Source organism: Lissotriton helveticus, chromosome 9, assembly GCF_964261635.1.
Source record: "Lissotriton helveticus chromosome 9, aLisHel1.1, whole genome shotgun sequence".
Taxonomy (NCBI): Eukaryota; Metazoa; Chordata; class Amphibia; order Caudata; family Salamandridae; genus Lissotriton; species Lissotriton helveticus.
In genome coordinates, this window is record NC_136070.1 from 256,435,388 (window position 1) to 256,460,778 (window position 25,391).

General features: G+C 52.7%; 1 protein-coding gene across 3 annotated transcripts in view; it reads left to right on the plus strand.

Moving 5' to 3' along the window:
• YLPM1 (YLP motif containing 1) overlaps positions 1–25,391 on the plus strand; it is a 1,323,976-nt gene that overhangs the window by 1,192,515 nt on the left and 106,070 nt on the right. The gene's annotated exons all lie outside the window — the stretch shown is intronic.

A 25,391-nucleotide genomic window follows, 5' to 3' on the forward strand; every position in this document is an offset into this window, starting at 1 on the left:
TGAATTAGGTAACATCGAGCAGTTACGAAAGATGAAGTGTTGCTTTGTACCACCTGCAAGCGGAGACTAAAATGTTTTGACACTTTAATTGATGCAGAACGTAGGTTTGCTGAAAGAAGTATTCGTTGTAAATGCAGCGATGTTCTCAAACCTGTTAAATTTAATCTTAGATGCAATGTTTTTATACCACAACAGTGAAATGGCATTTGAGAACATCTCATTTGCAAAGCCAACCTTGCAAAATATGCAAGGATCTCAAAGGGGGAGGAACTGTATTGCATGAGCTAGATGACAACCAGGCCCATAGACTCATTTCTTTGAACGCAGCGTCAATAATGCAATCTTTGGAACCAGCCTATCTGAGGAACTGCAGGTCCAAACGACACTCAAGAGTTAATGGCATTTGTGACAGGGAACTATACTGTATTGGTCAGTACAGTGACAAACCGTAATTCGTCAGAGGCACATATTCCTGATTGCCTAAAACAGTAGTTAACTGATCACTCTATGTATTACATTGTACTGTAGTTGTTTTACTCTCCAAATTTATTTACCTGTTTTATTTGTAGGCAGTCACTTGGGTTACCTGATGGTTTAATATCTGGGCAGTGTCTCTCTTTGCCAGCAGAGTTCCCAGGCCTACCAGAGCATGGTCCCTTCTGTACCCTACCAGGTCCTCCATCAAACCAAAGAGACCCACCCTCTGTGCCAGATCAATGGGGTGCTCCAATAACAGTGAGAGCGTGTGGAAGTTGGCTGGCCATTTACTTAGCAATCACCAAGACCAGGCCACATGGAAGAAGTCCGCTTCCTCCATTATGAGCAGGTGGAGGTAGGGTGGCATTTCGCCCTCAGCAGACATGTCGGAGTCAGGTGGGTGACATGTAGGTTATTTAAATAAACTGCAAACCTGGCAAATATTGCCAACTCCCTTGGCGCTATAAGGGCCTCTCTCCCCAGTCTCCATCAGGCCAAGCAAAGACTCCAAGTTGGCTCCAACAGGGACGAACAGGTCAGGGGAGTTGATCAGTAAAGCTTTATAAAGATTAAATATCCTTCCCCGTGGACCCATCATCACTCGTGCTTCCAGGGGGCTGGATTCTGGATCCATGCCAGTGGAGTCTTTGTGATGAATCAATGCATGTCTCAAGTTGTAAAATTTTATAGAATTGCAAGTGATGGAGATTGTAGTCTACCTGAGGATTTTGGAAGGATTGCATATGTGAGCCCTGCCATACATTCCCCAGTCTCAAAATGCCAATCAGATCCCACCTACTAAGCTCCTCTAGACAATCAGACTGCTCCAATCAGCTCCTCTTCCATCAGGGGGGTCAGCAGAGTAACTTGCCTGTCACAACCCCTCCAGCGCTGTGCCAACCTCCACATCTGGAACACCTCCCTGGAGGACTGGGGAGTACGGGATCGGCTCACCATAGAACATATTCATAATGTTGTCAGACTCTGTATGAGCACTTCAGTGTGGAAGGCAGGATCTACCCAATCCCCCTGAAGCCAGTCATTCAAAGCCACTAGCTGTGAGGCCCAGTAATAGTCTTTTACATCCGATGCCGCCATACCCCTGTCAAAAGTAAATTGAGTGCACTTCCCCAAAAGCATGTGTGGAACTCGATGATAGAAATGACCGTACCCTGGCCTGGACATCTGTGAATTTGGTGGGATCGGTGTGGGAAGTTGTGGAGTATGTGCCAAAAGCGTGGTAGCACCATATTTTTGAAAAGCGCATGTCGTCCCAGTAGCCGCCTTCCCTTTTTTTCTTGCATTCCGTGTGTTATGTTAAGGTACCTGTCTAAGCGCCAGGACGCCCCTTTGCTGGGGCAGCTGAGCGCTATAAAAATATCAATAACATAACATACCAGAATGTTGAGCGAAAGTCATGTCCATCTGGTAAGGTCCTTTCGCTTCTTGGCAAGTAAAGGATCATGAGTATCTATGTGTGGGAGAGTAACAGAGAAACATGAATGCCCAGGTATTGAAAGCTCAGCTTGGGAACTTGCCGTGTAGTTCATACCGATCTATATAGGATCTGCTCGTTTAGACAACATAAACTAAAGGATTGGTGTCCAGACTGATTCCAGACACCCCCAAAGGATATGTTAGTCTGTAGACCAACAGGCTTACATTGCCACTGTGCCCCTCTTACCAAGCAATGAATAGCTTTTGGCAACTATCGAACATGACAACCCTGATCCCTCAGAGATCGTAGAAACCATACAGTACTTTTCACTCAGTCACTCGTGCATACTTGGTCTCATAGAGATGCACAAAATAAACAGTGGGGATATTTTCAATAAGTATTTATTGAACCAGCGTCATTCTAGTATAAAATATGTGTGCTGCAACAACCATGAGGCAGAAACAGATATATATGATTATGAGCACTATTACAGTAAAGAAAAGGTAGGAATTCTACCATAGTGCTAAAACAAGGAATATATGCAGGCATATAGATACAAAACAGTAAAAATGCATACCCCTACGATGCAAACCCTAACTAGATGTACCAAAGTATACTAAGCATGTAGGTAGGTGTATAGCCAAGAATCTCTTTAGGATAGCGCCAACCCCATTACCTGATGTGGGTGAACGAAGGACCCTGTCTAGGTCTCGAGGTGGGCACCCCGCAAGGGAAGTCGGACCACTGCATGCTGGAATGTCTGCGTGCAGGGACTTCAGTGTCTCGTGTCAGTGTGGAAGTCTTTCTCCTCCAATTTGCTCAGCCAAGATGTAGTGCTTGTATACCCGAAAGGTACCCTCAGGGGTTCTACCTAGAAGTGTACTACTGGCATGTCGAGCAAGGATGACTATAGAGGTGATCCTTATACAGATTTATTATGCAGAAAATGGCAATCCTGCTGTGATACTGGGAATCCTTATGCATAATAAGATAAGCTAGTTTTCTCAGAAAACCACACATTTATTCAGCACCTAACGAGGTAAAAGGTCAGCGTCACACCCCTTATGTAGAAAAATGGGAGGACAGATGTAGGTAAATAGCTGAAAGAAACACGTTAGTGATAGATTCCTTACCTTAGAATTACCTCCAGGCATCAGACTGGATCCAGAAATTTTCAGCAGTATCCCTGCGCGTCGTTGGCGTTGTCGTGCAGCTCCGTGTAAGTCGCTGGCGTAGTCGGCGAGATAACGTCGCTTTAGCTACTCAGACGCGCGCTGATGTCAGTTTGTAGTGATTAACTCCAGGCAGGTTGTAGTACTTCAGGAGTATTTATTATAGTAGTTATATGTCCAGAACTTCAGTCCAGGACTAGCCCCACCAGAAGCAGCCAGCATGTTGCTCAGCCCTTCTCCACCTGTAGTCTCTGACCCCCAACATTCCACATTACATCATTCTAGGAGGAACTCACTGGCAGAGCATGAACACATTGAAACCAGGATACAAACCAGTTCTTTCTTTTTCTGCGCCAGCAAGCGCAGATCTGGAGAGAGCGGTACCCCCAGTCACTTTTTGACTGAGTTATTCTTGGGACTTTTGTCTCTGTTCTTTGAGTCTTTGACTCCTGGTGTATAGGGATGCCCGGATTTAAGTTTTGTGCGGCTTGTCCCCACACGATGTCAGTGACGGATCCGCACCTTAACATTCTCTACTGCCTGGGCCGCGACCAGGACTCTGAGTTGTGCCCCGATTGCCGGGCCATGGCTCCGAAAACTTTGCAGGAACAGTCCTGAAAGTTGCTGGAGGCCCGGGAGTCGGCTCCGGGCTGTTCAAGGTCTCGGGACGTGAGAGGTCGAGGGACCAGTCGCGAAACCGTCACCACCATCGTTCGCCGAAGTATTCGCACTCGGAGTCAGGTAAGGCGAAGTACAAGAAGTCGAAGAAGTCTGTGAACACTACATGCCTCTTGGGCCGTTATTCCCATTCTCTGTAGGACACGGTTGCACAGGTGCTGCCTCAGTGTCCGGAGGAGGCCCGAACTGTGCTTTCCCAAGCTATTGCTGAGGGGAGAGACGCAACCAAGTTCACAATTCGTTGTGGCCTTGACACCGCCGACTCGCTGGGCAGGGCGATTTCCAGGACAGTGGCGCTACGCCGCCACGCCTGGCTGAGGACAACTGGCTTTTCCGGGGATGGCCAGAACACTCTGATGGACATGCCCTTTGATGGCACTTGCCTTTTTGGCGACAAGGCGTTGGAGCGTTTTAAAGACTCATGGGCTACGGCCAAGTCCTTAGGCCTTTCGGCCACGCGCACTCCTTCTGCTTTTGCTTTTCGCTTCTTTCGTGGCCGAGGAAGGGGCGCCCAAACAAGTTTGTTTCAGAGCCACAGGCCTGCGCAGCAACCGTCTCAGCGCAGCCACGGACGTGGGACACGCCGAGGTGGGACACGGGCCAGCGGGCAGGACAGTCCACCACCTCCCCTGCCCGCCACTGCCTCCAAACCTTCCTAGTCCGGTGTTTCAGGTCCACCAAAAGCCAGTGGGTGGCAGGATTCGCCATCACCTCCCCCACTGGCGCACAATCACTTCGGACAGGTGTGTTCTGTAGATAGTCCGGGGCTACTCCCTCCCCTTCGAGACTACCCTTCCAGCCATGCCACCTCAGTCCCACCGCATGTCGGGGGATCACTTGGCCCTTCTTCAGCAAGAAGTTACGGCCCTCTTGGCCAAGGAGGCCATCGGGCGCGTTGAGACGCCAGAAGTAGGTCGTGGTTGTTACTCCCACTACTTCCTGGTTCCAAGGAAGGACAAGGGCCTGGGTCCTATCTTAGACCTTCGGAACGAACGTCAATCGCTTCCTCCGGAAGGAGAAGTTCAAGATGCTCACACTTGCTCAGGTCTTGTCTGCCCTAGACCCACAAGACTGGTTGGTAGCGTTGGACTTGCAGGACTCTTATTTTCATAATGCCGTCCCACCGGCATTACCTGCGGTTCACTGAAGGCCACAAGCATTTTCAATTCATCGTGCTCCCTTTTGGCCTTACTAGTGCCCCTCAGGTGTTCACGAAGGTGATGGCGGTGGTCGTAGCTCATCTGCGCAGATCAGGGGTTTCAGTCTTCCCCCTATCTCAACGACTGGCTGTTGAAGGCGGGCTCAAAGGGAGAGTAGTACAGGTGTTCACAGACAACACCACCACCATGTGGTATTGCAACAAGCAAGGCGGAGTGGGGTCATGGGCCCTTTGTCAGGATGCTCTGCATCTCTGGACATGGCTGGAACGTCAAGGCATTTCCTTGACGGTTCAACATTTGGCAGGTTCTTTGAACGCCAGGGCGGACGGACTCAACCACAGGTGCATGATGGATCACGAATGGCGTCTTCACTCTGAGGTGTCACAAGGTCTCTTTGAACAGTGGGGAGAGCCTTGGTTAGATCTATTCGCCACCGAAGAGAACGCGCAATGTCATCACTTCTGCGCGTTGGAATTTCCAAGGCGGCACTCGCTCGGCGGCGCTTTTCGTCACAAGTGGAGCTGCGGTCTATTGTACGCCTTTCCGCCTATACCACTTCTACCCAGAGTGCTGAAGAATATCAGGCGCGACCGGGCTCAAGTCATTCTTGTGGCCCTGGACTGGGCTCGAAGAGTTTGGAATCCTGAGCTACTCAGTATGAGCATGGATCCCCCGATCCGACTGCCTCTTCGGGAGGATCTTCTGTCGCAGCAGCAGGGGACGGTCCTCCACCCGAACCTGTCCAGCCTCCACCTACATGCGTGGAGATTGAGCGGCGACAGTTGACTCCTTTTGACTTGCCTCCTGAAGGCTGTGATATCATTCTGGCAGCCAGGTGTCCCTCCACTAAATCGGTATACGTCTGCAGGTGGAACAAATTTGTGGCATGGTGACAGCAAAGGCTGTGGATCCCCTTTCTGCCCCTCTTTCAGAAGTCCTTTTGTTCCTTCTTTCTCTGGCCCAGCAGGGCTCTGCTCTGGGCACTATTAAGGGCTATCTTTCTACAATTTCGGCCTTTCTCAGGCTCCCTGATCAGCCCTCTCTTTTCAACTCCCTTGTTGTGAATAGATTTCTCAAAGGCATTACTCACCTTTTCCCTCCTATTCCGTTTGTGATGCCGCAGTGGCACTTGAATCTGGGTCTTACCTATTTGATGTGTGCTCCCTTTGACCCGCTTAACAACTGTCCTTTTTGTTTATTGACTTTAAAGACTGCTTTCCTGGTTGCCATCACCTCTGCTAGGCGCGTGAGTGAGCTCCAGGCTCTTTCCTGTAAGCCTCCTTTTCTGTCGGTCCATCCGGACAAGGTTGTGCTTCGCACTCGTCCTTCCTTCTTGCCAAAGGTTGTCACTGCCTTCCACATCGGGCAAACCATCACCTTGCCCACCGCACCCTTCCAGAGAAGAAGAGAGGCTCCACCGTCTGGACCCAAAAAGTGCGCCCTCATTATACCTAAATCGCACACAACCGTTCCGGGTGGATGACCAGCTCTTTGTTGGCTACGTGGGTGCCAAGAAAGGTCGGGCTGTACACAAGACCTGTTATTCTCTGGCTAAACAAGAACCTCTGACGGGGTTGCGCACCCATTCTACCAGGGCGACAGCAGCTACTACTACATTGTGACGTGGTGTCCCCCTGCAAGACATCTGTCAGGCAGCCACGTGGGCCTCGCTGTAAACTTTCACTAAGCATTATTGCCTTGACAGTCAAGCGATCTTTGTTCGCAGACCCACCACCTGGTTGGTATTACTGGGGTGTCTATCCTAAGGTAAGGAATCTATCTGAAAGAGACACGTTAGTATTAGATTCCTTACCTTAGAATATCCCCAGGCGTCCGACTGGATCCGGAATTTTTTTGCATAGCAGTACCCTTGCGCGTCGGTAGGCGTCGTCTGCGGCTCCGCGTCCGCCGTGGGCACCGTGATGACGTCGTCGGAGTACGTAGACGCCGCCTCCGCGTGCTGACGTCAGTTCTTCTTTTTTCCACGCCAGCAGCGCAGATCCGGAAAAAGTGGTACCTTAGTCACTTTTTGACTAACTCTCTTTTTGATCTTTTTGATCTCCTTTTTCGAGTCTTCGACTCCTAATCGGTGCCGGTAGGGATGCCTGGTTTCAAGCCCTGTGAGGATTACGACCGACTGATGTCGGTGACGGACCCTCACTGTCGGTGTCTCGGCGTCGACCACGACGACCAGGCTTGTTCCGCCAAGAGAGGTCCCGGTCCGGACAGAGGTCGAGGGACAGGTCGCGGGAGCGGAGCCATCATAGCTCCGAGAGTCGACATCACTCCTCTGGGTCGAAGTCGTCAGGTAAGCATAAGAAGTCGAAGAGACATCATCGCTCTACCGACTCCCCCTCGACGCTCGCGCGACTCGGCCGGGGGTTCAGGTGGCACCGCCCACGCGGCTCCGTCGCAGGCGCCACGTCCGGCTTCATACCCTTCGGTCCCTGGGCCTAACGCGACGCCGGAGGAGATCGAGCGGTTCCTCATGGCCATGAGGGCCCTCTCTCCTCCGACAGGCTCCGCGGCGCCTTCGGGCCCAGCGGTCCCGTCCGGGGGTCCTAGCGGGTCGGCGGCTCCGGCCCCGACACCGTCGGGTGCTTCGGCTCCGACGCAGCTGGCGCCTTCGGGCCCGGCGCCGCAGGGCCCCGCTGGATCCGGTTCCGGATCTGGGTCGTCGCCGGTGGATTTAACGACCTCCCCGGCGCCGTCCCCTCGGGTGTCACCACCGGCGCCGTCCTCGGGCGGCGCCGTCCCCGATGCCTCACTCGACCCGGTTCCGGCGCCGATTATGACGCCGTTCGGAGAGTTCACTATCCATGAACCGGACCCATCCTTTGTTGAACCTGACTACCAGGAGATGGGTGATGAGGAGGATTGGGAGGGGTCTGAGGACCCTCTGGCACGTGAATGCCAGTCTCATGAGGACTGGGCAGGTGAACTTGGGGAGGCCAGTGGTATAGACACCTCGCCTGACACTGGCTTTGTCTCGCCTCCTACCGTGGCTACGGAGGAGGGGGCAACCTATAGTGTGGTGATGAGGGCAGCCAAGGCCTTGGGCCTTGAGCTCCCCGTCGCGGCCGTGAGGACTAACCTCCTCACTGAGGTCCTTAAGCCACAGTCATGCTCAGCCGAGCCTCTGCTGCCGTTTAACGAGGCCTTAACCGACGTTCTTTTGGGCACTTGGACCAAGCCCGCTATGGGTTCGCCCGTAGATAGGAACGTGGCCAGACGCCACCGCCCGTCCCCGGGCGACCCATGTTTCCTGTCCACCCACCCTACCCCCGAGAGTCTGGTCATCCAGGTCTCCAATTCCCAGACCGCATTCCCGTCGGCACCGCCGGACAGGGAAGCCAAGAGGTACGAGCAGTACGGTAAAAAGATCTTCTCGTCCCTTAGTTTGGGATTGCGGTCGTCCAATACCGCATGCCTCTTGGGCCGCTACACCCACTCTCTGTGGGATACGGTTGCGGAAGTGCTGCCAGAGTGTCCGTTGGAGGTACGGGCCAAACTCGGCCAAGCCCTTGTGGAGGGCTGGGATGCAGCCAAATATTCTATCCGGTGTGGGCTGGATACCACCGACTCACTAGGTAGAGCGATGGCAACGACGGTGGCGGTCAGACGCCATGCCTGGTTGAGGTCCGCCAACTTTTCGGCCGATGTCCAAAACACACTGATGGACATGCCGTTTGATGGCCGTCGCCTCTTTGGCGACAAGGCAGACCATGCGCTTGAGCGCTTTAAGGACTCCAGGGCTACGGCCAAGTCCTTGGGCCTCTCGGCCCCGCGCCAGCAATCGGCTGCCTTTCACTCCTTCCGTGGCCACGGAAGGGGTGTACCCACACGTGCTGCCAGCCACGCTCCGCAAGGTAATACCCAACGCGGTGGCGGCCGTGGGAACCGCCGTCCCGGCGGTCGGGTCAACAGCGAGGTCAGTCCACACCTTCCCCCGCAGCATCAGCCTCAAAACCCTCCTAGGCCGTGCTTTCAGGCCCATGTGACGCCAGTGGGGGGCAGGGTTCGCCATCACCTCCTCCACTGGCGCACTGTCACGTCGGACAGGTGGGTGCTGCAAATCGTCCGAAGCGGCTACTCCCTCCCCTTCGAGGCAACTCCTCCAGCCATGCCACCGCAGAACCACCGTGTATCCAGGGATCATTTGCGACTTCTGCAGGAGGAAGTTACGGCCCTCTTGGCCAAGGTGGCCATCGAGCGCGTTCCTGGGCCAGAAGTAGGGTGTGGTTGCTACTCCCACTACTTTCTGGTACCCAAGAAGGGCTAAGGGGGCCTACGCCCTATCTTGGACCTACGGAACGTCAACGGCTTCCTCCGGAAGGAGAAGTTCAAAATGCTGACACTGGCTCAGGTCCTAGCTGACCTGGACCCAGGAGACTGGATGGTAGCGTTGGACATGCAGGACGCTTATTTCCACATCCCGTCCTGCCGGCCCACCGGCGCTACCTGCGGTTCACGGTTGGCCACGAGCACTTTCAGTATACCGTGCTCCCCTTCGGCCTTACCAGCGCCCCACGGGTGTTCACAAAGGTGATGGCGGTGGTCGCAGCTCATCTGCGCAGGTTAGGGGTTTCAGTCTTCCCCTACCTTGACGACTGGTTGTTGAAGGCGGGCTCGCCCCAGACAGTTGTCAGCCACCTCCAGACTACGGCAGATCTCCTGCACCGGCTGGGGTTCTCCATCAATGTGCCAAAGTCACACCTGTGCCCCTCTCAGAAGCTCCTTTTCATCGGAGCGGTTCTCGACTCGGCGCAGTTTCAGGTTTATCCACCCGAACAGCGGGTCCGGGACATTCAGGCTCTGATTCCCATCTTTAAGCCGTTATCCCGAGTCTCGGTCAGGTTGACGCTGCGGCTTCTGGGGCTGATGGCCTCCTGCATCCTACTGGTGTATCACGCCAGGTGGCGGATGCGGGCTCTGCAGTGGGACCTGAAGTTTCAGTGGGCCAAGCATCAGGGCAAACTGTCCGACCACGTCCTGATCTCGGAGGGCACTGCGAGACAGCTGCAGTGGTGGCTCACGGACCGTCATTGGGTCAGCGGCAGATCCCTCTCCCTTTCCCAACCGGAGCACGTAGTTTTGACGGACGCGTCCCTCCAGGGCTGGGGAGGCCACATGGGAGAGGCGGAGATCAGAGGCCTCTGGTCTCCGGCGGAGGCCCGGCTCCACATCAACCTGTTGGAGTTACGGGCGATTCGTCTAGCACTGAAGGCATTCCTCCCCTCTGTCCAGGGGAGTGTAGTGCAGGTGTTCACGGACAACACGACCGCCATGTGGTACTGCAACAAACAGGGCGGGGTGGGGTCGTGGACCCTTTGCCAGGAGGCTCTGCGCCTCTGGCAATTGCTGGAACGCTAGGGCGTGACCTTGGTGGCTCAACACCTGGCGGGATCTCTGAACGCCAGGGCGGACGAGCTCAGCCGTCGGTGCATGATGGATCACGAATGGCGTCTGAACTCGGACGTGGCGCAAGGCCTCTTTCAGCGATGGGGAGATCCTTGGTTAGATCTATTGGAATTTCCAAGGCGGCACTTGCTTGGGGACGCTTTTCGTCACGAGTGGAGTTGCGGTCTATTGTACACCTTTCCGCCTATACCACTTCTGCCCAGAGTGCTGAAGAAGATCAAGCGCGACCGGGCCCAAGTCATTCTTGTGGCTCCGGACTGGGCACGAAGGTACTGGTATCCAGAGCTACTCAGTATGTCAGTCGATCCCCCAGTTCGTCTGCCTCTTCAGGAGGACCTTCTGTCGCAGCAGCATGAGACGGTCCTCCACCCGAACCTGTCCAGTCTCCACCTCCATGCTTAGAGATTGAGCGGCGACAGTTTTTAAAAAAACATTTTTATGAGTTTTTAACAGTTTTCTGAAGTTCAGGAGGGAAGGGGAGGATTTGATTGAGAGAGGAAGGAGGTTCCAAAGCACAGGAGCTAGGTAGGAAAGACGGCGACCGCCGAATTTCTTAGTTTTGCTTTTAGGGGTGACTAGCAAGTCACGGTGGGCTGATCGGAGGTTGCGTGTTGGGCAGTGAGGGCGAATGAGAGATTTAAGGAACATGGGGCCAGAGCAGTGAAGGGCTTTAAAGGTGAGGCATGCCACCTTAAAGGCGGCCCTTCGGTCAACTGGAAGCCAGTGGAGGCTGATTAGCAGAGGCTTGGCAGATTGCCATCTGGGTGTTCCATGGATCAAGCGGGCCGCTTGATTCTGGACAACTTGGAGGCGTTGTATCAGAAATTGTGGAAGGCCGTGGTAGATGGCGTTAGAAAAATCCAGGCGGGAAAGTACCAGTGAAAGGACAGTTTGGGTAAGTGCCGCAGGGGGAAGAAGATGACGAACTTTGCGGATCCTCCGAAGTTGATACATGCAAGAGGAGACCACCGCTCCAACTTGAGCCTTGAGGGAGAGTTCGGCGTCGATGATTACGCCCAGACTCTTTACTGTTTTAGCTGGGGTAGGGGGGGAGCCAAACTCCGGAGGCCAGAACTGCGGGCCCCAGTAGGTGTGACTGAGTCCAGGAAGGAGGAGCTCGGTTTTACCGGGGTTCAACTTCAATTGGTTCTGGCTCATCCAGAGTTGGATGTGGATCATGGCTCCGTGGAAGGTTTTAATGGCATGTGGTGAATTGAGAGAAAAAATGATTTGTAAGTCGTCGGTGTAATTATAAGTGATGATGTCCCATTTCAAAAGAGACTGAATCAGTGGTCGAAGGTATAAATTAAATAAGAGCGGGGAGAGGGAGGAGCCCTGGGGGGCTCCGCAGGACGTAGGAGTTTTTTGGCAGTATAAGGACCCAGGCGGACCGCCTGTGTTCTTCCCGTAAGGAAGGATTTGACCCACTCAAGAGCGACGCCCTGGATGCCTGCCTGCCCGACACGGTGGAGGAGGATGTTATGATCCACCGTGTCGAACGCGGCCGACAAATCCAGTAGGACGAGGGCTTGGGGGATCCCCGCGTCCGCATTGCTCCTGAGTGTGTCGAGGACTGCCAAAATGACGGCCTCTGTGGAGTGGGCGGGTCTGAAGCCGGCCTGAGTCGGCTCAAGATAGCAGGAGGATTCTATAAAGCTTGACAGGCACCGGGTGACATGGGCCTCCATAAGTTTGGAAAAGTATGGGAGGAGGGAAATAGGGCGATAATTCGACGGCTCCGCCATGTCAGCGCCGTTTTTTTTAAAAAGAGGTACCAAGATGGCCTCCTTAAAGGAGATAGGACAGATGCCGCTACTGAGAGATCTGTTGAGTAAGTGTAAAATACAGTCTGGCAAATTAAGACATATGCTCCGCAGGACAGACGGTAGGCAGCAGTCGTTCGGGGAGCCAGATTTCACACGAGTGGCTAGTTCCGCTAAGGAGGTGGAATCTAGAGCAGGAAAGGTGGTAAAAGTCGAGGGGTTACTAGAGGAGTTATCCGGTGGTGGTGATTGGGGAAGGGGAGGGATGGATTTTTTGATTGTTGTAATTTTTTCTAGGAAAAAGGAGTTCAGGGTGTCATAGGCCTCCTGAGAGGGGGTCTGGGCTGGGAGGGTTCTGTCATCTGTAGTTAGCTCGTTCAAGACTCTGAACACCTCCTTGGATTTGTCGGCTGCCGAGGAGATCCTATTGGAAAAGTGTTCCATTTTGGCTGAGCGGATAGCTGCTTTAAAGTCTTTACGTGCGGCCAGATAGGGCTGTTTGGCTGAGTCAGAGTAGTCATGTCTCCAGTTGCGTTCTAACTGGCGTGTTTTTAGTTTCTGAGCTTTAAGGTCGTCAGAGAACCACCTATGGGAGTTCCGATGTCTGGTACGTGGGAATTTGACTAGGGGGGCAAACAGGTCGCTGGCCGACTCTAGCCAGGAGGCGATGTCTTGTTCTAATCCATCGATGTCGTTGGAGTCATGAATGACTGGGCAGGAGTCGGCCAGGGCGGTGAGAAAAACCCTGGGAGTCGTATGAGCTCCATTTCCGAGATAGGCCACCGGCCATCAGGGGGGCAGGAGTCTGACCGGCAACTTTGATGGTAGTGTCCACCAAATGGTGGTCAGACTAGGCACAAGGAAGTATGTCTGGTGGGGACAGAGCCAGGTTACAGGTCCAGACCTGGTCCAGAATATGTCCCTTAATGTGAGTGGGTTGAGAAATATGTTGAGCAAGATTCAGATTTTTAAGAGTCTCAAAGAGCTCGGTGGCATGAGGCCCGGCGTTAGTGTCGTCGAACCAATAGTTTAGGTCGCCGAAGACAGCAAAGCGGGAGTGCAGCGTTAGAAGGGAAGACAGTTGTTCACTCATGATGGTGGAAAAAGATGGCATAGAGTGTGGAGGCCGGTATAAGAGGAGGAAAGTGAGGGGGCCGGTGTCAGTTTGCACGCTAATGAGTAAGTTCTCCACCTCAGGGAGGGGAAGAGAATAGGAGGAGATAGAATTCAGGCGTTTAGATATAATGGCCGCTACCCCACCCCCGGGCCGGTCGCCGAGACGGTCGGCGTGGAGAATATAATAATCAGGAGGGAGGGCCGCCAGAATATCCGGAAGGGATTCTGATGTAAGCCACGTTTCCGTAAGTAAAAGCATGTCAGGATTAGAACTGGATAGCAAGATAAAAATGTCCTCAGAGTGTTTCACTAGCGAGCAGGTATTCAAATATGATACCCTGATGGACGTGGTGTTCCTAGTCAACATAGCTGGAGGTAGGCGTCCGCAAGGGTGGAGTTGGTCGGGGCGCATAAGGCCGACAGAGGAGATGCGATGCATAGCCATGGAAGATGGCATAGTGGCGGTATTCTGTAGATCTCTAAGTGATTGAGGAGAATACCTGATAGGATGGTCAGCGTGGCATGCCCTAAGGCCCGTCCTGGCATGAACGGGCGCAGACGGGCTTGCCTTTAACGCGCCGCCGGCGCGCCCGCTGCGCCCGTCCGCTACGCGGACGACACATGATTTAAGTAGGAGGGATGAAGGGAAGGGCATGGCCTATCGTGGAGGGGGCGTGGCCTGACCAGGCTTCCCCTGGATGGCGTCACTAAGTGTGGCGACCCGCGACAGCGTTCAGATCGGCTGTGCTGGGGGTGTGCTAGCGAAGATGGTGCCAGGTAAGTGAAGTTAAAAACACAAGAAAATGCAATTTTAAAAGAAATGCTCGTTGCTCCCGGCTTTCCGCCTCAGGAGTTTGTCTCTATTTTGGAGTTGAGGCCATTTGACTTGCCTCCTGAAGTCTGTAACGTCATTCTGGCAGCCAGGCGTCCCTCCACAAAGTCGGTATACGCCTGCAGGTGGAACAGATTTGTGGCATGGTGCACAGCAAAGGCTGTGGATCCTATTGCTGCCCCTCTCTCTGAGGTTCTTCTCTTCCTTCTTTCTCTTGCCCAGCAGGGCTCTGCTCTGGGCACTATCAAGGGCTACCTTTCTGCCCTCTATGGGTATACCGTCCATGCCAGCGGCTTTCCCAGAACGCATGTGCATGATTTCCTCTCTGACCTTATCCAGCTCAAAGGGAGCACTTAAAACTCTCTCTGGGTGTCTCCCAGCCAGCGCAGTGTTACATCTCCCAAATATTCATCAAGATCTGACTTGTTATTCCTACTTGAAGTGTATATTTGGGAATAATGGGTAGTGAAGGCATTTAGTATGTTTGCGGTATCTCGGTAGAGTATTCCCCTGGTCCAAACAGTTCCAAAACATAATTGGAGAATCGTGGTTTCCGAATGGTGTCTGCCAGCGCTTTACCAGGCTGCTCACCTTCACCGTAACGACGAGTTAACCAATATTTCCCCCTAAAGCGTGCCTCGCGAGCAGCAGTGTCCATGCACTCTGTGAGTTGTATACGTAGTTTTCGTTGGGCGTCACTATCGGGTCCCGATGACAGCTGTGTTTCTAGTGCTTTGAGCTCCTCTTCTAACTTTCGCAGCGTATTAAGTATATCTGTGAGCACTCCCGAGCTCTTCGATATGCACAGTCCCCTTAATGTAACTTTGAATGCCTCCCAAACAGTCTCTACACTGTTCACCGAGTCCTTATTCCTTTGGAAAAAGTCTTGAATTTCCTCTCCCAGCTCAGCATGAAAGACCGGATCTAGTAGGGCAGAGGGTTGCCACTTCCACGCGCTGCGGGGGGGGGGGCGTATCCTGACGAGGTAATAGAGAGCTGTACCGGGGCGTGATCGGAGTATGTTCTTGCCAAATGTGTGACCTTGGAAACAGCAGGGCCCAAGCCGTGTGATAAAAGCCAATAATCTAATTGTGCCCAGGATGCAGCTTGCGCAGTGAAGTGTGTACCTTCTCGTTTATGAGGGTGCTGCTGGCGCCAAGCGACAATTAGTTGGTGGGCCTCTATGATGTCCTGAATGGCTGTGCGTGCTCTAGTACAGTGATGAGTGGCAGGGTGCGATCTGTCTATAGTAGGGTTGCAGGTAACATTAAAATCGCCCCCCCAAAATATGTGACTTGAACCTATTTCCACTATCTTACCCCATAGCGAGGTGTACAATTTGGGGTTATCAACATTAGGGCCATAGCAACACACTAGCGTGGCCGAGTCAGATCCCAGCCTACCCCAAGCCAGGCAATATCTTCCCTGTTCATCTCAAGTGGTGCCTGCCAGGGCAAAAGGGGTACCTCTTTTTATTAGTATAGCCTTGCCCCTGGCATAGGACGAGTACGACAAAAAGATTCTGTATGCAGCCAACCTATGCACGAAGGTATTATTGTGTCTGGGGTTAATGTGCGATTCCTGTAACATTGCTATATGGATTTGGTGTATATCAAGATATGCCAATATTTGGCGCCGTTTTCGTGGGTCTCCCAATCCTCTAACATTCCAGGTTATAATCTGTAGTTCTGTATGTGATTGTGAATCAGCCATAAGACCACCTATTTTGTGGAACTAAGCCCTAGGGCCTCAATAGCCAGAACAAAAGTGCAGAAGTAGTTCAAAACCACGTACTGTGCCAATATCATGTTAACTATGAGAGAAAAAAATCCCAACCCCTCCTTCCCCAACCACTGTAGCATCCCAAACATGCCAATGTCACAATGCCCACCCCCCACCTAAACACCCATATACAATGAACACATGCGGCTACTATTTCGTAGTGGAACTCAGTTGGGGGAATACCCGTGAGCGGGAACCCTAGGTGTATGCACTTGGCCCCCTAGCCCGTAATGCCCCGAAAGTTGGTATTATCGGTCCAAGGAAAGGGCTAAGGTTGCTCGGCATATATATTACAACCATGCATTATGCGAGGGTCCAAAACAGAGGGAAGCAAAATTAGGGAAAATCTCTAAAAGTCACTTATCTGGTCCGCGACAGCCATGACCCAGGGCGCTAAACAGTTCGAGCCTGGCCACGTCAGAGGACCTTCTCGCTGCCACCAGTGTCCAAGGCCAACAAATGGGATCCAGTTGCATTTAGCGGGAGTCAGTCCTCTTGAGAGGGGATGGTGATCTCGATGTTGTGTCATTCAAGTCCCTGGATGTGTTGTTGCGCTTAAGATGTTTCAAGAAGTCGTCCACTTGTTGGGGTTGGGTGAAGAAGAACTGCTTTGCCTGGTGTATGACCCGCAGGCGTGCGGGGTACAGGAGCGTTTAATCTATTTGGCCTGTCTTAGTTTCCGCTTGGCTGGCAAGAATTTCTGTGTCTCCTCCTGTACCTCCTAAGTCAGGGTATAAAGAGAATGTGACTCCATCAAACAACAGCTGACGTTTTTCCCGGGCAATTTTGAGAACAATGTAGCGGTCTCTATAGTTCAGGAGTTGTGCGATAATGGGACGCGGCGTACTTCCCGGTGGAGGGCCCGGACCCAAGGAGCGATGAGCTCTTTCTACCATGAATTGCTTGGAGAGTGATTCAGCGCTGATGGTTGACACTAGCAATTTCTCGATGTACTCTTCCATCTTTCCGGTGTTTGTGCTTTCCGGAACCCCTAGCACACAAATGTTATTATGCCTACTGCGTGCTTCAATGTCTTGATTTTGGCTGCTATTATTTTCAAAAGTTTGTCCATCTGTGCCCCTTTAAGCTGCGTCTGGGAAGATGTGTCCTCTGCGTCTGAGATACTGTGTTCGGTTTCCGTGAGGCGCTCTTCATGTCTATCTTGTTTATGGACGATAGCGTCCATGCGCGTCGTCATGGCATCCATTTTGTCGGCTATGGTGGCAATGCCTTGGCGTAACTCACGTAGAATGGTCTTCATATCTTCACCGGGTGTGTCAATTGAGTCTTGAGTGATGCTGTGCATGGATTCTTCTCCAGCCATGTTGTGTCGTCCTTGTAGTCTGGGGCTTTTCTTATTTTCGAACAACGTGCACCTGGTTTCCCCATGAGGGTAGTAGTCGTGGCACCCCAGTTGTTGCAGTGCGCAATGGCCACCTGGGTCGTAGTGGTTGTGATGAAATGAAGGAGCAAACTTCTCCGGTGCCTGTGCTGGGCAGATCCTGGAGAGTGGTATGCTGGTGTCTCTTGTTTGGCACACCTTTATAGTCCGCATTTCTCTTTTAAGTGGCGTAGTCACATATTAGTTAGCAAGGGAGCAGCGCGATCACTAGCCAGGTGCTGCAAGATGTCCCGTTGGTGTGCCTGCACAGCGCACGGCACACTCCCACTGTGAGGATATGCTAGTGAGTTATACAAGCTAGTGGAAACAACCAGTGAGGGGCCTACTTCATTTAAGGCCTAGGGATCTTCATACTGCACCCTGTCTCATCAGCTCCAGGAAGGTGAGTGAGGCATGCCCGCTGTCCCTCGCCGCGCCTCAGCCACTATCCACACGTTAACAATACAACAGGCAGATTGAGGTAAGGAGCATGAAGCGCTGTCGGTGTCTGTCAGCTGGTGCTGTATGAATCCGCACCATGCAATGGTGGCAGTTGTATATGGCAAGGAGCAGAAAGGCCGCGCCCCGCCAGGGAGCATAGTCCCCCTAAGCAATAGTTAGTCGGTGCAGACTGTGTTAGTGATGTAATGGATCTGCGCCGTCCCGCGTCATGAATGGTGCAGGAGACCTGGCCTAATCAGCGCCGTGTGGGCGTACGACGTCTTGGGTGACTGGTCTTCGTCAAGTTCTGTGGGGCAGTATACCCGTGGCCAAGTTGATCAGCAAGTCTATCAGGGGCCAGTTACTCGAAAATGCCTACGCGCTACAGGAAAGCGCAGCAGCGATCTCCCCTCCATCCGCTCAGTGATTCTCTCAAGTCGGCCTGCGCGCCACGTGGGCGTCTCAGTCACACATAGTACTACCGCCGAGCGACGGCTCCAGGCGGCAGTGTCAGATGTGGCGGTTCAGCACGGCCGCCGCAGTCTAAACTCTCAGCGAGGACGTCCAATGCTTCTTCCTCTGTATAGCTTGTAGTTCAGAGTATCAGTATGCAGTCTAGCAGGATTAATTGGCGGATTTATGAACCGAGCTGCACGAGCCTCACATCAGTGCGGCCATCTTGCTTGTACGTCACCTAGCACCCTTCTGGGTGCACTATACCAGTGGTGATGGATCTGATCGAGATAGCTAGCCACAGATTCCTTAACTTAGATTATCCCCAAGCGTGAGACTGGGTCCGGACATTTTTTGCAGCAGCACCTCTGTGCGCCAGGGGATGGCGCCAAACGACCCCGCCCGGACGTCAACGTACGTCAGCGAGGTCATATAAGTCCATCCCGGCGTGCTGACGTCAGTTTCCTTGTTTTCCACGTGCAACGCGGATCTGAAGTGAGCTCCTCTGTCCGGGTTTCAGGCCTCATTTTCGACACTTCACGTCAGGAACAGTGTGCAATGCCTTCGGGCTTTAAATCTTGTAATTCCTGTTCACTGCAAATGTCCGCGACGGACCCGTATCTTGTTTGTATGTGGTGTCTGGGCGAGCACCATGACTCCACAGACTGTGAAGCCTGCCAACGTCTGAAACCGAAGTCTCGGCGGTCTGAAGCTTCTCTCGGCACGGCTGTCCCGGTCGGAGTCGGCTCGCCCCCCAGGCTTTTCGTCGAGTGCAGGTCCCTCTACTGTTCGGTTCCACCGTCGATCGCCCTCTGGGGTCCGGGGCCGTTGTTCTCCACTTGGTAAGTCAAGGCGCTTGTCGCCTAGGTCTTCGACCTCACCTCCTTCTGTTGTCCGGGGCACTGGTTTCCAGAACTTTCCGGACGTGCGCTCCCGACGGTTGCCCTCCCTCTAACCGACCTTTCCGGGTGTGGGGGTGACTCGGACCCAAATGGAAGCCTGTGCTACGGCTTTGCAGGCCTCCCTTGGGTCCTCTCCCGTTCCTGGGGCGTCCTCAGGACCTCCGTTTCTTGTGGGATCTTCGACGTACTCACCGGCGGGTTCACCCCCGGCGCCAATTGAGCACTTGCCTCCCAGGAACGTCGGAGATGTGGTGTCTTTAGGGCACGGCCTGGTTGGGTCCCCCTCTACGTTCCACATGGAGTCGTTAAGGCGTGGCCCAGCTGGGTCCCCCTCTTTGACCCACGGCACCTCTGATGTGCTGCATAGTCCCGCGGGGCTCCCTGGTGCTCATAGCTCTTACTTGAGCACACCCCAGCCTTCAGGGCAGGTGGCCGCCTAGCTGGGGTCGGCGCCGTCCCGGTACAGGAGGCTCGGCTCCACCTCCGCTCCTTTCTCCAGAATCGGAGCCTGTTCTGGATGAGGCGGAGCCAGCGCGGAAGATTGCCTCGCCGGCCCCTGCGCCCTCTCATTCTTCAGAGGGAGAACTTTTCATAGCTTCGGCGTCGGACGCTACAGACTCCACTCCGGATGCTGCTGAGTCGGCGTCTGACGAGGCACAATCGGCGCCGACACGCATTGTTTCGGCGCTGTGTCGACGCCGAGTTCTGGACTCTTCTATAGAGGCCTCCGGAGAGAGTTTGGCACCGCCTTCCCGTCCGGTGTAACCGGAGCTGGTGTTACCAGTGCCCCCCTTGGAATTTGTGGAGCCTCCCTAGGAGCTTCCAGATCCGGCAGGCTGTTCGCCTCCCCAAAAGCCCCGTCAGGATCCTCATTCTTCCATGGTGCTTTCTTCCGTGGGGCATTGGGCGCACCCTCAGTGTCTTGGGAGGGTCAACTTACAACCCTCCCCCACAGATGAGCTGTGTTCCCCTCCGCCGTGGGCTAACAAGGCTGGTGCAGCTTTTTTGAGAATGGTCTCTTTGGCCTCCCGCATTTTAAATTTGCAACCCCCCTCTACCCCTTTGTCTGTGGACCCCTTGCTTGAGGTCCTCCACCATGGGTCCAGAAATGTGGAGCTGCTTTTGCCTTTTGAGGCTTCCCTTTATGATGCCCTCTTGGGTACCTGGGTCCGACCTGCTTCGGGTGACCCGGTGGCTCATTCAGTTTTGTACCGCCCAGCTCCACATGATCCGGTCTGTCTTTTTGTGCACCTTGATTTGCAGGGGTTTGTGTTGCAGATTGCCTTTTCTTCTCTACCCCCTCTAACTCTTCCTCCCTCTCGGCAGTCTAGGTGGCTTGAGTCATGGGGTAGGAACGTCTTTGCATCCACTAGTGCTGCCCTACGGTTCTTAAATACAGTGTGTGTTTTGGCTCGGGCTACCTCTGCCCTGTGTGACTCTGCAGAGTCTTTGCTTACTGCCACCTCTGAAGGTGCTCGCGTTGATCTCCTTCACCTCATCGGGATGGCCGTGACCTTGCAGAATTCACAATCCGTTCAGCCTTAGATACTGCAGATTCTTTGGGCCGAGCCATGGAGAGTTCTGTTGCTTTAAGGCATCACGCTTGGTTGCGAGATAGCATCTTCCCTGAAAATATCCGGGAGCGACTGGTTAACTTACCCTTTGATGGGGTTTTGCTATTTGATGCTCACACCGAGTCGGCGGTTCACCGGCTCCTGGCGGGCTTTCGTCCTCCCACTTAGGTCCTTTTAGGCCTGTCTTCTGTGGTACCTTTTCAATTCCCATCCTTTAGATGCGCTCTGTGTTTAACATGGGCAGTTAGCCTTACGTCTTCTTTTTCTATGGTCAAGGGTGCTTACCCTTTTATTGGCATCCCTTGGATGCGTTTTGCTTTCATCTGCCTGTTGGCCTTCTGTGGCCGTGTTCTACAGGTGGCTGTGCCCTCTGACTGTGGTATTCAGCCGGTGGCTCAGCTTGGTAATGTCATTACGGCTCGGAACTCAGTGCACGGATTCGGTTGTTACTGCGTTCTTTTGGCATGGCTTATTGCCCTAAGAGGTGTTGCCCGTTGTTTGGGGTATGCATACTCCATGTGGGGTACTTGTACGCTATTACATAGCCTACTTATCTCACCTGGGCCTGGCAATACTGTGGGCTCCATGTGTTGCTTGGTGGTCCGTTGTAAGGTGGTCTATGTTTTTCCTTGGTGCCCTCTGCTTTCGCCATGGTCTTCCACCTCCTTTGGAGGTTTATGGTCTTCTCTTCCAAAACGGCTCCTACCTGCCCTTACTGTTCTAGGTATGGTCTGGTATAATCATGTACATGCTCCTGGCTAGTTCTGTCTCTGCATAATTGTATGATAATACATTTATGTCTACATGCCGGTTGCCTTGGTATCCTCTTCCTGTGTCGCCTCCTCTTGTCGAGGCTGCGAGGCCTGGACCAATATCTTCATGTGTGGGGGAGCTTTTCTAAGTTGTTGCAAGTTGTCCATAAGTTCCTCCTTGCTTCCGCTTACTGGAGTAATTTTCCAAATTGACATACGCTCCCTTTTTGGTGTTCAACGCTGTACATGTCGTTCTGGAGTGTTGGTCTTGGATTCTGAGACTCTTCCTACTATTCGTTAACTTGGTGTTTTTGGCCTCTTACTTTGGATATGCCTACTCTTGTTAAAGCTACACCTGCGGGACAGTTCTTCTGATGGCAGTGGTCATTGATTACTGTCTGCAAGTCTATATTGTGGGTTGTTTCTCACTTTGGCTTCATGCTGCCCAGTCGGGCACTCTTCTGTTCCTGTGTAAGCCACTTTAAGGTCTCTATGGACGTTTGCCTGCGGCATATTTTTCCTGCATCCGCGGGTTGGAGATTTATGCTATTGCCCCTCATTACCTTTTTGAAGCTGGGTGTGCGCTTGGCGTGCCTCTTCTCCTGCTGGCTATTCCCTACGCACTGCGCAGGGTCTGGGTCTGGTTCTTGCCTTTGGGCTCTTGCCACCGGCTCCTTCGGCTTCCTTCTTTAGGCTAGTCTGTTAGGCACTGGTTGCATCTCTTCAAGTTCATTTCAAGTTTGGGTCAGTACACTCATCGTGTGTCATTTAGCGGAGAGTGATCCTTCTTCCTCTCTCTTTCCTTGCATGATATAGGGCTTATGACGTTTTACCTGTTATTTTTTATACGGGTACGGTGTGGCGCCATTCTGGCATGTTTTTCGGATATCTTCTATCCTGTGACTTCTGCTCTTCCAGCTGCTGGGGTTCCTGTCGGTGTGTTCTGCCACAGCTTCTCCCCCTTAACTGTCACCCTGTTGCTAGATCAGATGCTTGGTGCTTTTTGTTGTCCTGTCGCAGACCTGCCTCCCTTTGGGGTATGGCTGTAGTATCTATTCGAAGTTAAGGAATCTGCGGCTAGTTGTCTCTATCAGATGTACAAGTTACTTTTTCCTTCGGTAACCATGTATCTGGTAGAGACGTCTAGCTGCAGATTCCTTAACGCCCACCCAGCCTCCCGTTCTGCGAGGACCTTGTCTAGTGGTTTTCTCCGCTGACCTCTTCAGTTGCCATTTGGTTATATCTTAAAGGGGTTCAGATTGTTGCTCTCCCCTGAGTGCTTTCATATATAGTTCACCTCTGCTGAAGGGCTTCTTTTCTGTTATATGGTGCCCTTGGTTCACGAGGAGATTCGTTTTTCCTCTCCAGTTTCTTTCCCTCCATCTGCTCTACCACCTCGGGGTCCTGGTCTCCTCGTGGTCATCCTCTTTGAGGGTCGGTTGTGCTCTGTTTCCTACCTCTGTTTTAGAGGGGAAAGGCCAGTCTTCTCATCCTTTCCTACAGTGGACTGTTCTTCTGTGTTCCGTTCTTAGTGGACGGCACAGTTCCACATGGCACTGTTAGTCTATTTCTGTCTGTCGAGTTGTTCTTCCCTTGTTGCCCTCAGGAAGGGGCCTCCGCTTGGCTTGCCAGGTGTTTTCTCACAGCTTCCACTTCTATGTGTAGGCAGTGTCTATTCTGTCTTTAAGATGGTGTCTTCCACCATCCTCCTCCTTTATTCATGGATTTTTCATCCCTTGCACACTGTTCCCATACTTTCTCAGTTTTTGGTTGGTGGCTTTGCGTTGTGCTGCGGAAAAGTGTCTCTGAAGAAAACTGACGTCAGCGTGCCGGGAGGGACCTCGCTGACGACACGTATGTGAACGACGTCTGGGCGGGGTCCTCCGGCGCGCAGAGGTGCTGCTGCATAAAAATTCCGGATCGAGTCTCACGCCTGGGGATATTCTAAGTTAAGGAATCTGCGGCTAGACAACGTCTCTACCAGATACATAGTTACCAAAGGTAAGTAACTCGTACTACATGTGAATGAACCCTGTACCTCTACAGTGTCTAAGCCAATTTTTAGACATTGTAAGTGCAGTAATGCCATTAGGAGTATATGGTGCTGGGAGTTTGTCATTGCTGATCCGTTTTGGCCTAGGGGAGAAGATGAGGACTCGTATCCTCAACTGCTATTATGGCCCTGAGGCCACGGTGTGAGTAAATGGAGTAAAAGCTTATATGCAGACAACTTCCTGGTCACCCTGATGGAACCTGCAACGGCCCCAGGCACCTTTATGGAGGAGCTGGACTCCTTTGGTAGAGCGTCCGGATTAAAAGTTAACATCACAAAGTACACGGCTCTCAAGCTCTCCTTACTGCCTCAGATGCTGGCGGTCCTACAAGCCCGTCACTCCCTACAGTGGTCTACTGACAATGTCCCTTATCTGGGAATCCGGCGAGCCCCCACACTAGAAGCGACCAGGGCGGTCAACTGCAGCATCTTGCAGTCCCACATTCATGTGGACCCGAGACGATAGAAACATTACCCTATCTCCTGGCTGGGTCGCATTGCCGCAGTCAAGATGACGATCCTTCCCAAAAGTCTTTATCTATTTCAAACACTCCCTCTACAACCTCCCACCAGTTGGCTTCAGCAGGTGCAGTCAGAGCTCGCTCAGTTCATATGGCAGGGTCGCAAGCCGAGAATGAAGTAGCTGGTCAGTTTCCTCCCTCCAGATGAAGGGGGTCTTGGAATACCGGACCTTGAGCTTTACTATAAAGCCCCGCAGCTACGATGTTTAGTTTAATGGAGCCGAGTTGAGTCTGAGAAACACTGGCTTTTCCAAGACCACGCGATAGTGGGCACTTCTCTGATGAAGATCCCTTTCCTTCGAAAGGCCCAACGTCCTCCCAACCTCTACGCCTCTCATGTGACCCACGTTACAATGTTGGTTTGGGATCAGACAAACGGATGACATGATCTGACGACTTTCCTTTCCCCGCGTACTCCTCTCTTTGGCAATTCTGAATTTGGACCAGAGATGAGTGAGACTTCCTTCTCTCTTTGGAGAAACTCTGTACGACACTGATGGGGTCGTTTCACTTCGCACAGCTACGCTCTGATTACGGTCTCCCTGAATCTGAGCGTTTGCACTATCTGCAGCTGCGACACTGTGTCTCGCACCCGGATAATAGATTGCAGGCCCATAGACATCTCACCCAGTACGATCGATGGCTGATCACGCACTCTTCAGACAAGAAGTTAATTTCGGACCTCTATGGAATGCTTCTATCCTGTTAAACTCATACCTACCATGCAGGTCGGGCCCGATTGGAGAGAGACCTGGGTCGTGATCTCACTAGCAAGGAATGGGAGGGGATCTGCTATAGGGCACGACACACTGCGACTCACATAGGTCTCACTGAAACCTTCACTAAGCTGGTGCATTATTGGTATTACACCCCGGAGCGCATGCACCACTTTGACAAGGCATATATGGGAATGTGAACATTTGACACCTATCTGGACTCAAGTCCTCGATGACATCGACAAGTATTTAGACACAGAGCTTCCTTGGCTCCCGGAGTATGTACTTTTGGGGGTTCCTATCCTCTGAAATCCATAAGGGGGGTATAAATCGCGCTTGCGCTGGGCATGGCTACACGTATTCCAACACTTCACGGGTGGCTTCATCGCCTGTGTCATATATTAGGCATGGAAAAGATCACGCTCACCATGGCTGGCAAAGGCTCGGGTTTTAGCGAATTATGGCAACCTTTCCTGGCTTTCTTGGTGCAGAACTTTAGGGAATTGATATGCCCGAGTTACCTGCGTCTTCTGCGCTTGACACTGCCGAATGCTCCCACGTCAGGGGGTGACCTCTCAGGCTAGTGTGCTACTCGCATATAGATAAGCTGGAATGGTGGTGGTGGCTTCATCGCCTGTGTCATATATTAGGCATGGAAAAGATCACGGTCACCATGGCTGGCAAAGGCTCGGGTTTTAGCGAATTATGGCAACCTTTCCTGGCTTTCTTGGTGCAGAACTTTAGGGAATTGATATGCCC